The sequence below is a fragment of the Leucopleurus acutus genome (genome assembly GCF_964270905.1).
Source record: "Leucopleurus acutus genome assembly, chromosome: 17".
Classification (NCBI taxonomy): domain Eukaryota; kingdom Metazoa; phylum Chordata; class Mammalia; order Artiodactyla; family Delphinidae; genus Leucopleurus; species Leucopleurus acutus.
This window is the reverse complement of record NC_139159.1, coordinates 66,482,677-66,495,482: the sequence shown is the minus strand read 5'-3', so window position 1 is coordinate 66,495,482 and position 12,806 is coordinate 66,482,677. Positions and strand designations below refer to the sequence as shown.

The 12,806-nt window shown below is 38.1% G+C and overlaps 1 long non-coding RNA gene across 1 annotated transcript in view; it reads right to left on the bottom strand.

The window, feature by feature from the left end:
• LOC309974046 overlaps window positions 1–654 on the bottom strand; it is a 30,630-nt gene extending 29,976 nt beyond the window's left edge. The window contains exon 1 of the long non-coding RNA XR_014326851.1: window positions 594–654. This is a non-coding gene — a long non-coding RNA (uncharacterized lncRNA). The remainder of the gene's footprint in view (window positions 1–593) is intronic.
• Window positions 655–12,806: the final 12,152 nt, after the last annotated feature.

Here is a 12,806-nt window from a genome sequence, read left to right as displayed (position 1 = left end):
CAACAGTGCAAGAGGGTTCCCTTTTCTCCACACCCTCTCCAGCATTTATTGTTTCTAGATTTTTTGATGATGGCCATTCTGACCAGTGTGAGATGATATCTCATTGTAGTTTTGATTTGCATTTCTCTAATGATTAATGACGTTGAGCATTCTCTCATGTGTCCATTGGTAATCTGTATATCCTCTTTGGAGAAATGTCTGTTTAGGTCTTCTGCCCATTTTTGGATTGGGTTGTTTGTTTTTTTGTTATTGAGCTGCATGAGATGCTTGTAAATTTTGGAGATTAATCCTTTGTCAGTTGCTTCATTTGCAAATATTTTCTCCCATTCTGAGAGTTGTCATTTGGTCTTGTTTATGGTTTCCTTTGCTGTGCAAAAGCTTTCACGTTTCATTAGGTCCCATTTGTTTATTTTTGTTTTTATTTCCATTTCTCTAGGAGGTGGGTCAAAAAGGATCTTGCTGTGATTTATGTCATAGAGTGTTCTGCCTATGTTTTCCTCTAAGAGTTTGATAGTGTCTGACCTTACATTTAGGTCTTTAATCCATTTAGAGTATTTTTGTATATGGTGTTAGGGAGTGTTCCAGTTTCATACTTTTACATGTAGCTGTCCAGTTTTCCCAGCACCACTTATTGAAGAGGCTGTCTTTTCTCCACTGTATATTCTTGCCTCCTTTATCAAAGATAAGGTGACCATATGTGTGTGGGTTTATCTCTGGGCTTTCTATCCTGTTCCATTGATCTATCTTTCTGTTTTTGTGCCAGTACCATACTGTCTTGATTACTGTAGCTTTGTAATATAGTCTGAAGTCAGGGAGCCTGATTCCTCCAGCTCCATTTTTTGTTCTCAAGATTGCTTTGGCTATTTGGGGTCTTTTGTGTTTCCATACAAATTGTGAAATTTTTTGTTCTAGTTGTGTGAAAAATGCCATTGTTAGTTTGATAGGGATTGCATTGAATCTGTAGATTGCTTTGGGTAGTAGAGTCATTTTCCCAATGTTGATTCTCCCAATCCATCTTCTTTTGATTTTTATCAATGTACATTGCACTTGATTCCTTCCTATTAAATTCCATGCATTCCTGCATTTACACACTTAAAGTCTAGATAGAGTAACAGAAATTGCAAAATGAATTATTAAAAATATTTAAGAAATAGAATGCCGAACTGCAGAGGAATGGTATAGTTTCACAGGACCACGTCATCTAGCTTGAGTGTAGGAGTTTACTTAGTACATTATTTCCCCTTCTTTCTGTTGACTATCTCCTACTCATTTTTAAACAGAGAAACTAGCTATCCAGAGAGAGGAGAAAGGAAGGCAGATTCCATTTACTGAGAGATGGAGAGACAGACAGTGGATTAAGGAAAAGAGAAAGTGGATGTACTAAGAATAGAGAGGCAAGTATGGACAAGATGGAGTGCAGTCTTCTAGGGCATGTGAAGACTTTATTTGAAAGTCCATGGGAAGCCACTAAAGGTTTTCTGCAGTTTTAAGTTTATGATTTGTTCCTTTTACTCTGAGGCGGCTTTCTTCCTAGTCCCAGTGGGAGAAGATAGTGGTTTGTTCTAGGATAATTACAATGAAAATGGAAAGAAGTGAATGAATTTGAGAAATATGTAAATTTGCAATTTTCATATTAGCATAGACCAACCTAAACCATAGCATGTGTTTTACAATTTGGGTTGCTTGAATTTGCATACTATCATATTCCACATTCTTCCACATTTTCAACATACAATTTCCCCCCTATGGAATATTAGACAACTTAGTAGATGCTCTCGTTATGGATATTAGCATCTGATGGCCTATTCAAACTATTCTCCTATATTTAATGACATTTTCTTCCCTTTATTTTTTTTTACCTCCCCAGCTACCAATTTACCAGAACCCTGATGTGAAAAATTGAAGTGGGGAGAGTGTCCAGGAGATAAATTAGAGAAACAGACACCTCCCCCGTAATCAGAATCACCTCTCCTCTTCAGTGCCTACCTCTCTGTTACAAAGTTGTGCTTAGCTTAGTCTTTCCTTAGGATGAGTTAATTCCCAAGAAAGCTCTCACTTGTTCACAAATGTAAGATTTTTGGTAAGACTGCCTCCTACCTATTCACCTCTGATCCTTAGTAGGGTTCACAAGGCAGGCTCAAGCTAAGTCCCCACTACTCAAGTGTGTGACAGTCAGAAGCTTTATCTACTTTTAACATATATACCTGAAGAAAGACATCGCATTTATGTAATCAGGCTGAGTGTTGCATTTTATATTCAGTTTTATGTTAAAGGGGAAAAACTGTGAAAAACTTTGAGATGAATCGAAAAGATTACTAAGTATACTGTCTGAATCGGCTTTCAGATTATTTCAGTCTTTCATTGCCTTCAAGCTATTTCATAATCCTATAAATTTTAGAGAAATGATAATAAGACAAAAGGTTCTTATCCATCAAAATGGAAATTATGTCCAGTGGAATGCAACTGATTATCGCCCATGTATAGTGAACAATTTTACCAGTTTTGCAACTATTTGTAATTTTTTTCAGTATTCCTGATGTTTATATATTTGTCCTTTGCATTCATCTTTGAACTGTTGTAAAATCTTGTTAATTAATGAGTTAATTAAAATCTGTGACCATCTTCATTTTATGAGTCATTATTTTACCATTAAAAAAATTGCCTTTAGCAGTGGATTCCATTTGCATCTCTCATTACTACTATATAAGATTGACTTTGATTTGAACTCTAAATATTTTATAATATCTGGCTGAAACCTAACAAAACAAAAGAGAGGGGAAGTATCATATATAGCAAAGAAGAATTCAAGGTCACTCTGTTCCAATATATTATTGAATTTAATTTTTAATAAATCTACAATATTTACCACCTCCTCTGTGCCCAAATCTCTAGAACAGGGGTTGGAAAAGCCCTTTCTGTAAAGGGCAAATGGTAAATATTTTTGGTTTTGTTTTCCATGCAATCTATCTTATAGCTACTAACCTCTGCCATTATAGCACAAAATAAGCCATGGACAATATGTAAACAAATAAGTAGACACTGACCCAATAAAACTTTATTTACAAAAACAAACAGTGAGCCAGGTTTGGGCTACAAATGGTCTAGCATATCTACCTCTTGAATCTCATACTTGAAAAACAAGTTACTACTTCCCTTGCAGTTGGGAAGTCTTAAATGCACTTTGGAGGAAGAGAGTGAAACAGGCCCAGTTTTACAAACTCCATGAAAGAGTGGGTGTTGTAGGAAATGAAAGGAAATGACTGTGAGATTTTCTTCTTTTTTCTTTTTTAAACATGCTACTCATTAGTATAACACAATGACACTCTTTTCTTTCAATCTAAAATGGCCTGTTTCGTTATCACCATGGATTAATGAGATAAAATGTAATGTTTTCTCTCTCACTTATCATAAATATAGCCATTGACCTGCACTTGGCAATTTGTGTAACTCGTGCTAGAGATAGACGATTCATTAGAGAAACAAGGAGCAAAGTGAAAGGGGTAAGAAGAAACATATCACAACATTATACATTTCTGAATAAAGGCATCTCTGCTTTTATGCCTCAAAAAAAACATTAAATATATTGTTATATATTTCTGTAGTCCTTTTTCTGGGCATATCTTACCTTAATATGGTTGTCATGATACTGTATATATAATTTTGTGTATTTTTTTCACCAACAACTATTTCCCATATTATAAGCTTTTCACTGTGTAATTTTAAATATTATAATGTTCTCATTAGGTGGATTTATAGTTATTTACCATTCTGCTATTCCCACACAATAAAGTTTTTATCAATTTTTACTTGTCATAATTTGTAATGAATATATTAGTATGCATTTTCATATTGTCTTTAACAGTTAAGAGTAGTCTTAGTTATAGACTTATTGAAACTGAGAATATGAATATTTTAAGGTCATATGAACCAGTAGAGATAAGTTTGTGGTACAGAAGTCTGCCATAAGGAAATTTATCTTTTTTTTTTTTTTTTACATTGTAAATGATACATGGACATAGGAGAGAAAGTAAAAACTATATAAACTGAAAAGTAAAAGTATTCCTTACTCCTGATCACCAGTCAAAACCCAAAAAGAATAAGTATTAACCATTTATTGGACAGCTTTACAATAATTTTAATGTTCATAGAAATATACACACATATCCTTTTTAAACCCCCCGAAAGATGTAATACATACACTCTCTTAACATCTTGATTAAAGCAGTAAGAAATGTTTTAAGAAATCTTTTTTTGAAAGAAATGAAGGTGATCTCCAACTTTGTGCTATTACAACAATAGTGCAATGAAAACCTTTGTTCACATTTCTTAGAAGAATCAACAGGATACAGCTGGACCACAAGTTCCTAGAAGTCAATTGCTTGTTCCAATTTTAAGAGCAATTGTGAAACTGCCTGCCCAGAGATGCTGTACCAAACTACAGGTATATTCTAGAGGAGAGATCTTAAATCGTTTAAACAAAATAACATTTACTGAGTCTCCAATGTGTGCACATTATTTTTTGCTCAAGGAACACAAGGATGATTATGACATGGTCACCAGTTTATCAGTATATCAGATTAGCAAACTATGGCCCACAGGCCAAATCCAGGCTGCTTTTCTAAATAGGACTGAGACCCATTTAGGACTTCTGACCTTCAGAATGTAAAATAATAAATGTATGTGTTTTAAGCCACTAAGTTAGTGTCAAAAAGCTATAATGACCATAGGAAACTAATAGAAGGAATGAAGAAAAATAGTGGAGCCGGTTACTGCTACTCCCTATTCTATCTATCTCAGTTACATACGTGTTAAGGGACTATATTGTCTATGCCAATTATGCATAAGGGAAAATTCCCCTAGCGAGGGATATCACATATTCTGTTTTAGTGAACTTGCTTTATCTTCCAAGGAAACCTCTCCGAATTCTTACAAAATGGATTGGGCTATTTGCTTTAAAATTCAAACTTCTATTAGATAAGAGGACCTCTCTGACACAGTTAATCTCATTCTGTTGAAGGGTCCAAAAGAGTTTCCAAAGCCAAAGGCATGACCAGGAGAAATGAGAACGCCCTCCATTACATTGTTTTTAGAATGATGTCATCCCTCTCTATGAAGTTGGCTGATTTCTTATTTGTAAAGCAAAATGATAAAACCACCTGAGTCCTGGGAACTCAGGACAAGCAAACCTCTGGGTCGGCTTTAGTGGGGACACATTTCATTAATTTACAAATTGTCTGGTTTTCTTCTAGAGAGAAAGAGCATACAAGCAATGGTTAACATCAGAATGCCTGGAATAGCTGTTTATTTGGCTGAAAACAGAAGATAATCCCCAGCTCTCTCTCTGGCAGTCTCAGCTTGAAGTTGCTACCAACAGAATAAACAGATACTTCTTATGCTGTGTTCTTGGAAAAATATTTATATGAAGTAACACACCGAGTACTCTCCTGTTTGCGGCCAAAGTCTCAGCCTGAGAGAGACCTTCCCTGATCCTGCCCGTGTACACATTATATATATATATACACACACACACATCATTCATATATTTGTAGGGTCCATCCACTTCACTTAGTGTTTGCCTTTGTCTATTTTGGGTAAGAAAAATAAGAAAAGATTACTCATTTTCTTTTTGCATTCCTCCTATAAAAATGCAAATTCTCCTTGAAGCGTACTTTTGGACAAGTCAGGAAAGTGTGGGAAAGAAAGATAAGTACAAAAAGAATACTTTAGCTCTTATCTTGCTATACATGTAGTCTTAGCACAGTTCCTTCCTAGCATATCTATCAACACCACCACTTACACCAATTTTTTACACTACCACTCCTCTTCTGCAAATATCTGCTCCACTCCTAACACTTTCCTCAACAGCCCAATAACCCACAACCTTCCCCCTTCAATATGGTCACGCCTATCTGTTGTCTAGGGTTGAGGTATCTCAAATAAGTGTGAGTTTCCTAAGACAATGTCTCAGGATTCTGGTGGCCCAACCCTCCTAACTACTTAACTTTTATAATATTGATATATGTTACATTTGAACTGCCTCTGAGATAATTGGGCACCTTCTTTGTTTAAATTCATTCACACATTCTAGTCTATTGTATTCTATTCTGTTGTAAAGGGTCCTAAACTTATTCTGTTACTGACTTGTATAACATGGCTCTACAGGTTTCATGTATGTCTCACCATGTCAAAATAGAAGATTTTTACTACTACTCATTCATCTACCATTTGCACAGCTCAGTGTAGCAGATGATGGAAGAATCAGCTTCTCTTTCTACTACACTCTTGTAACTCATTAGACCATACCACAGGTCTGAAACATTTAACTGTTTAATATATTAGCTGTGAGCCATGCACATGGTAGCTGCACAGTAAATGTTTTCTTTGATTATTTTATTCTTCTCTATAAATTCTTTACAGTGAGAATAGGCTCTTCCACATCTTCTCCATATGACATTTTTAGTTGGTGTAAGAAATTCTTGCCCCAATTTAGTGCTATAACACAAATACAAGTGGAGGCTCTTTTTTTCATCTTGTTAATGGTATGTCAGTGTTCCTGGTGGGCAGGTAGTCTTCCACAAGATTCAAAGACCTACAGTTGTTTCATCTGGAGACTAAGTTGTCAGACAGAGGCTCAGAATCTTCTGCATTCACTGGGAAGATGGGGAAAAGGGACCTCCACTTCTCAATTAACCTGGCCTGAGCAAATGTACTTGTGCTTTTGATTATCCCTCTTTTATTCCCTTTCATTGACAAGAAGCTAGTCACTTGGCACCACCTAGAAGTAAGGAAGACTAGAAAAAATCTAGTTCCTGGGTGTGCATCCACCTCTTAGCAACAATTCTAAATTAAAGGAAAAGCATGGGGCTTCCCTGCTGGTGCTGTGGTTAAGAATCCACCTGCCAATGCAGGGAACACGGGTTCGAGCCCTGGTCTGGGAAGATCCCACATGTGGCAGAGCACCTAAGCCCATGCGGCACAACTACTGAGCCAGCGCTCTAGAGCCCGCCAGCCACAACTCCTGAGCCCGCGTGCCACAACTACTGAAGCCTGTGCGCCTAGAGCCCGTGCTCTGCAACAGGAGAAGCCACCTCAATGAGAAGCCCGCACACCACAACGAAGAGTAGCCCCTGCTCGCTGCAACTAGAGAAAGCCCACACACAGCAACGAAGACCCAACGCAGCCAAAAATAAATAAATAAACAAATTTATTTTTTTAAAAAAAGGAAAAGCATGGATCTTTGATGATCAGTTAGAGTATCTGCCATAGAATTCAACTTACAATTGATATAAGCATGTGTGTGTGTATATGCACATAAACGCACATCTCATATAGGATCTTTTATACATTTGTCAACCTCATATCACTATAGCAAAAAGCAATGTGTTTTATTTTACAAGCAACATATAAATCCTTGAAGCTCATCCAAATCTTTAATTATCTGATAAACCCTTTTCCTCAATTCAGGATACAAAATATGTTCACATCTGTTGTAGATTCAATTATTGGCCTTGATTCTTCATGCCTTTGCCATATAACTTTTCGTTCCTCTATTTGAAAGATATACTTTCATGCCCCTTCACTTTGAGCTCAACCATGTAACTTCTTTGGCTAATGGGATGTTAGAAAACATGACACAAGGGCTTAAAATGTACTTGTGCATTTGAATATTCTCTCTGGCCCCTCTACCACACCATTGGAGGAGCATGCCTCAGCTATCCTGGCAGTCCAAGAAGGAAGAGAGACATGTAGAAGAAAGCTGCTGCAGCTGACCCAGAAATTTTTTTTTCATTGAATATTAATTTATTTTTTAACATCTTTATTGGAGTATAATTGCTTTACAATGGTGTGTTAGTTTCTGCTGTATAACAAAGTGAATCAGCTATACATATACATATAACCCTATATCTCCTCCCTCTTGCGTCTCCCTCCCACCCTCCCTATCCCACCTCTCTAGTTGGACACAAGGCACCAAGCTGATCTCCCTGTGCTATGCAGCTGCTTCCCACTAGCTATCTATCTTACATTTGGTAGTGTATATATGTCCATGCCACTCTCTCACTTCGTCCCAGCTTACCCTTCCCCCTCCCCGTGTCCTCAAGTCCATTCTCTACGTCTTCAACTTTATTCCTGTCCTTCGCCTAGGTTCTTCAGAAACTTCTTTTTCTTTTTTTTTTAGACTCCACATATATGTGTTAGCATACGGTATTTGTTTTTCTCTTTCTGACTTACTTCACTCTGTATGACAGACTCTAGGTCCATCCACCTCACTACAAATAACTCAATTTTGTTTCTTTATTTGGCTGAGTAATATTCCATTGTGTATACGTGCCACATCTTCTTTATCCATTCATCTGTCGGTGTACACTTAGGCTGCTTCCATGACCTGGTTATTGTAAACAGAGCTGCAATGAACATTGTGGTACATGACTCTTTTTGAATTATGGTTTTCTCTGGGTATATGCCCAGTAGTGGGATTGCTGGGTCGTATGGTAGTTGTATTTTTAGTTTTTTAAGGAAGCTCCATACTGTTCTCCATAGTGGCTGTACCAATTCACATTCCCACCAACAGTGCAAGAGGGTTCCCTTTTCTCCACACCCTCTCCAGCATTTATTGTTTGTAGATTTTTTGATGATGGCCATTCTGACTGGTGTAAGGTGATACCTCATTGTGGTTTTGATTTGCGTTTCTCTAATGATTAGTGATGTTGAGCATCCTTTCATTTGTTTGTTGGCAATCTGTATATCTTCTTTGGAGAAATGTCTGTTTAGGTCTTCTGCCCATTTTTGGATTGGGTTGTCTGTTTTTTTGATATTGAGCTGCATGAGCTGCTTGTAAATTTTGGAGATTAATCCTTTGTCAGTTGCTTCATTTGCAAATATTTTCTTCCATTCTCAGGGTTGTCTTTTCGTCTTATTTATGGTTTCCTTTGCCATGCAAAAGCTTTTAAGTTTCATTACGTCCCGTTTGTTTATTTTGGTTTTTATTTCCATTTCTCGAGGAGGTGTGACCCAGAAATTTTCAGTGAGAAGCAAGGTGGCATAGCTGAGTTCAGCCTAGATCAGTGGAACTCTAGTGAGTTCATAAATCTGTGAGAATGCTTACTACTGAATGCTACTGAAATGCCATGACTATTTGTTACACAATAATATTGTGGCAATAGATAATTGGCACATCATATTTCAGTTTTAAAATTTTTGCTTATGAACCAACACTCCTAAACTATTACAAAGTCTTTTTCCCCTCTCTGGAGACATTCTCCATTCTGAATTTTCCAAGAATATCTGCACTTATGTGTTTTAAATGGTGATTGATTAGCTGTCCTTCCAAATGCAAGGTAGTGAGAGAACTGGAGAGTAAGACCAGTCCACTACTGCTACCGCGGCTTGCTGCCATGACGTGTTGCTATTGAAGACTGTTCAACACAATCCTACAGATATCTGTGATATCATTGGTGTAGATCCCTGTACTAACCATATAATTCCTTGAGGTTTGGCTTTTACAAGTACTAATCTTTATTCATTCGTACCTCCCTAGCCACTGTCCACCAAGCACACCTCCATGTCAATATGGCTACAACCTCAGCATACTGTGTTATATGGTCCTCCTCCAAAACCTTTGGGCCCATGTTTGGGACAAAGTGTATGGATAAGACTTCTTATGCTTCTTTTGGTCTTCCTAGCCAGGCCAGCTAAGTCCATTCCAAACCATTAGGGAGCATCTAATAATGGGGAAGATTAAGGTATAGGAGATGCTGATATTCATCTTCCTTGAAGTCACTGTCATCGCTGCACATTTTATCCAGCCTTCTCCAAATTCCACTCTGTATAAGCAAACAGTGTTTTGAGAATGTGTCTTTTCTCAGGCCACAAAAGTTTTGTTATACCCTTTCTGCAATGTGTTTATATATCTGGTCCTATTCTAGTGATTGCTCCATACTAATAAATCAGCTCCATGCTAAGGTGTTATCTCCATCTGCGAGCAAAGGGCTGGCTAGTGTGATCTATAAAATTATATCTGATCTCCCATCACATTATATCAAATATTCTATTTTAAATATTATTTAAGGGAAAATCATCCAGGAGAAAGCACTTATAACATGGGAGTCTTAGGGTTTACAGAATGTTGGGACTCAAGGTATCATATTCACAAATTGTCAGCCAAAGTTAGTCTCCAGCCAAGGAGCTTTCAGATAGATTTAGCTGAGCCAGCAAATGTCTTTAGGCAGGGCACGTCTTCTCAGTTTTAAACCCCTGTCATGTCCAGCTGCCTTAGAGTAGACAGTTTCTCTGCTTAGCAGTTTCTGCTTTCCTTTGCCTGTGTATATCTAAAGACATTTGAATTCAGGATCTCTGTTACAGATCAGTTCTCTCATTTTACAGATGGGGAAAGTGAGGTCCAACTTGATGTAGTTTATATGATGACTGGTGGAGTCAAAGGTGGAATCCCAGCCTCTGGACTCTGAGCCTTGGGCCATGTACTGGGATTCAGAACTCTTATACATTGAGAAATGAATTGACAAGAGTTGAACTCAGAAGCTCTTATTCTCATTCCAAGGTACAAATCAGTGCACCCAGGTGTCAGGCAAGCTAGAATGCAAGGACGATGGAATAGCTATTGCCAGAATAAGGGAGAACAGGCCAATAGGAAGAGAAACAAGACTCCCCTCTTCCTCCTCGAGGACTGAACAGCTGCTGAGGGATGGTAAATATTTCCCTTCTGGGGTTAAAGGTGAATGAACTAAAGGTGCCAAAAGTATAGATGAAAGATAAAACATGTAGACATTAAACTGACTCACTTTGCCCAAGTAAAACAGATGGCTGGAAAAAAGTCAAAGAATCTGGGTCGAAGACTAAATGTGTGGTCCCAGGGGAGGCTGAGATGTTGTCTTATTGATTCAACTAAGCTTTGGAAAATAATCCACAATTAAACTAAATTAATTCAGACTGCCCTTCCTAAGGAATGCTATCAGATTGGCTGAATGGGGATCCAGGGAAAGAGACTGTCAGTGGAGCCAGTGACTTGAAAGAAAGCAAGAAGAATAAAGAATGTGCCAAGAGAAATGGGAACAAGGAACCTAGAATACCTTCTATCAGTGATTCCTCTTTGATAAAAGAAAGAGGAAAAAAAATTCCTATCAGTGGCCACATATCAAGTAGGAAAGACAGAGAAAACAACAAATAGAATTTACCCAAATTTTACAGGGTACATGTTAATACCACGCATTTTGGGATCTCAATAAGAGGTAGATTGGGAGAGAGGAGTAATCTGGGAATGGAGGGGAATGTGGGTTAACTGGACTTTCCCCTCCTACAGGAAAGGAGTGGTGATGGCAAATTATATAAATCTTTACGATTAAGGGTTCATAATATATGATCATTGATCCAAGAGGTCAGATCAGGTAGATGAGGCAAGACTATAGCCATCTCCAAGGAGAAATAATTCCGGAGGCTGCTGGGTGTTGTGGCTGAATTGAAGAAGAGCTAGAGTTTGAAGCTGGGAAAAGAAGCAGGATGAGGAGAAAAAGGGCTGGCCTCCAGGAGAAGGTGCTAGAGAGGGATGGCTGGGTAGTTTACATATCTAAACTCCACACTCCACATGAGAACTGGATTTATCAGAAGGGACCAGGACAGAAACCTAGATACTTGTACTGACCCCAAACCACAGGGTTTAGAGTATAAATGCAAGCTGGCGGCATCTGGTGAAAACTGACCCTTAGATATACTATTTCATTGGCACCCAAAATTTTAAAAAGATATGAGTTCTTTGCCAACATTTCAGAATCAGGAGTTTTTCATACCAAAAAAAAAAAAATCTGAACTTTTGATTTCTCTTTAAAAATTATACAGTCAAACAACAACAGCCTTGTGATTTGTGGGGACCCAATAAATTTCACCTCTTGTTCTTCTCACTTGAGTTTATGAATAAATTGAAAAATGAGAGAAGAAAAGATTAAGGCAGGCAAGGCAAAGGTCAAAATATCTCATTAATGCTCACAATGTCTAAGATGAAAGATGTGAGTTGGGTGAGCAGAAACAATGAGCTTCTTAATGCCAAACCCCAGAAAAAGCCAGGCTTACGCACCTAGTCACAGGTAGCACTGGACTACTGCAGGAGCAGACGAAAGCCTGCACCTCCTCACACAGGCAAATGCCAGAGAGGAAAAGCGAGAAAGAGGCTGAGCTTTGAAGTCCAGGTCCTCCTCCAGATTTAACTAGCTTGATCAGTCACTTATCTCTAGGCAGCAGTGCATGAGAGCAGGGAGAGAGGCCAGAAGGTTCCTCCATTTGGAGGAGGGAGAAATGAGGTTTTCTCTTCACCCCTGGACCTATCTATATTGCTCATGTGGCAATGATAGCTCCTGGATCTGTGGTCATTGAGCAGAGGTTCTCCAGGTCACTGTAGTCCCTACTACATACTTCTTACTCTTATCATAGCCAGTTTGCTTCACTCATTTACATTACCTGCCTTACTCTTCTAGTATTTGTTTGCAACCATAAGCATTGTTGTCAATGTGGTCATCATACTACACAGTGGGTTAGTGAAGCAAAATGGTTCCAGCTTCACCTCTAAGAATCAGAGAATAGAACTTGCAGGGTTTTGGTCTTCAGTAGGGCAGGTGAAATGGACCGAGTCAAGTAGGGATGTATGGTGTGGTTACATTTAAAACTCAAAATCTATCCACATAATAATTGACTTTACAGATAATGGGGGCTTGCAAGTATACTGGGGAAACACAGAACTTTAAGCAGAAAGTAGAATGCCGATGAGAAAGAGGGGAGAAATAAAATAGAAGACTCAAAGATGC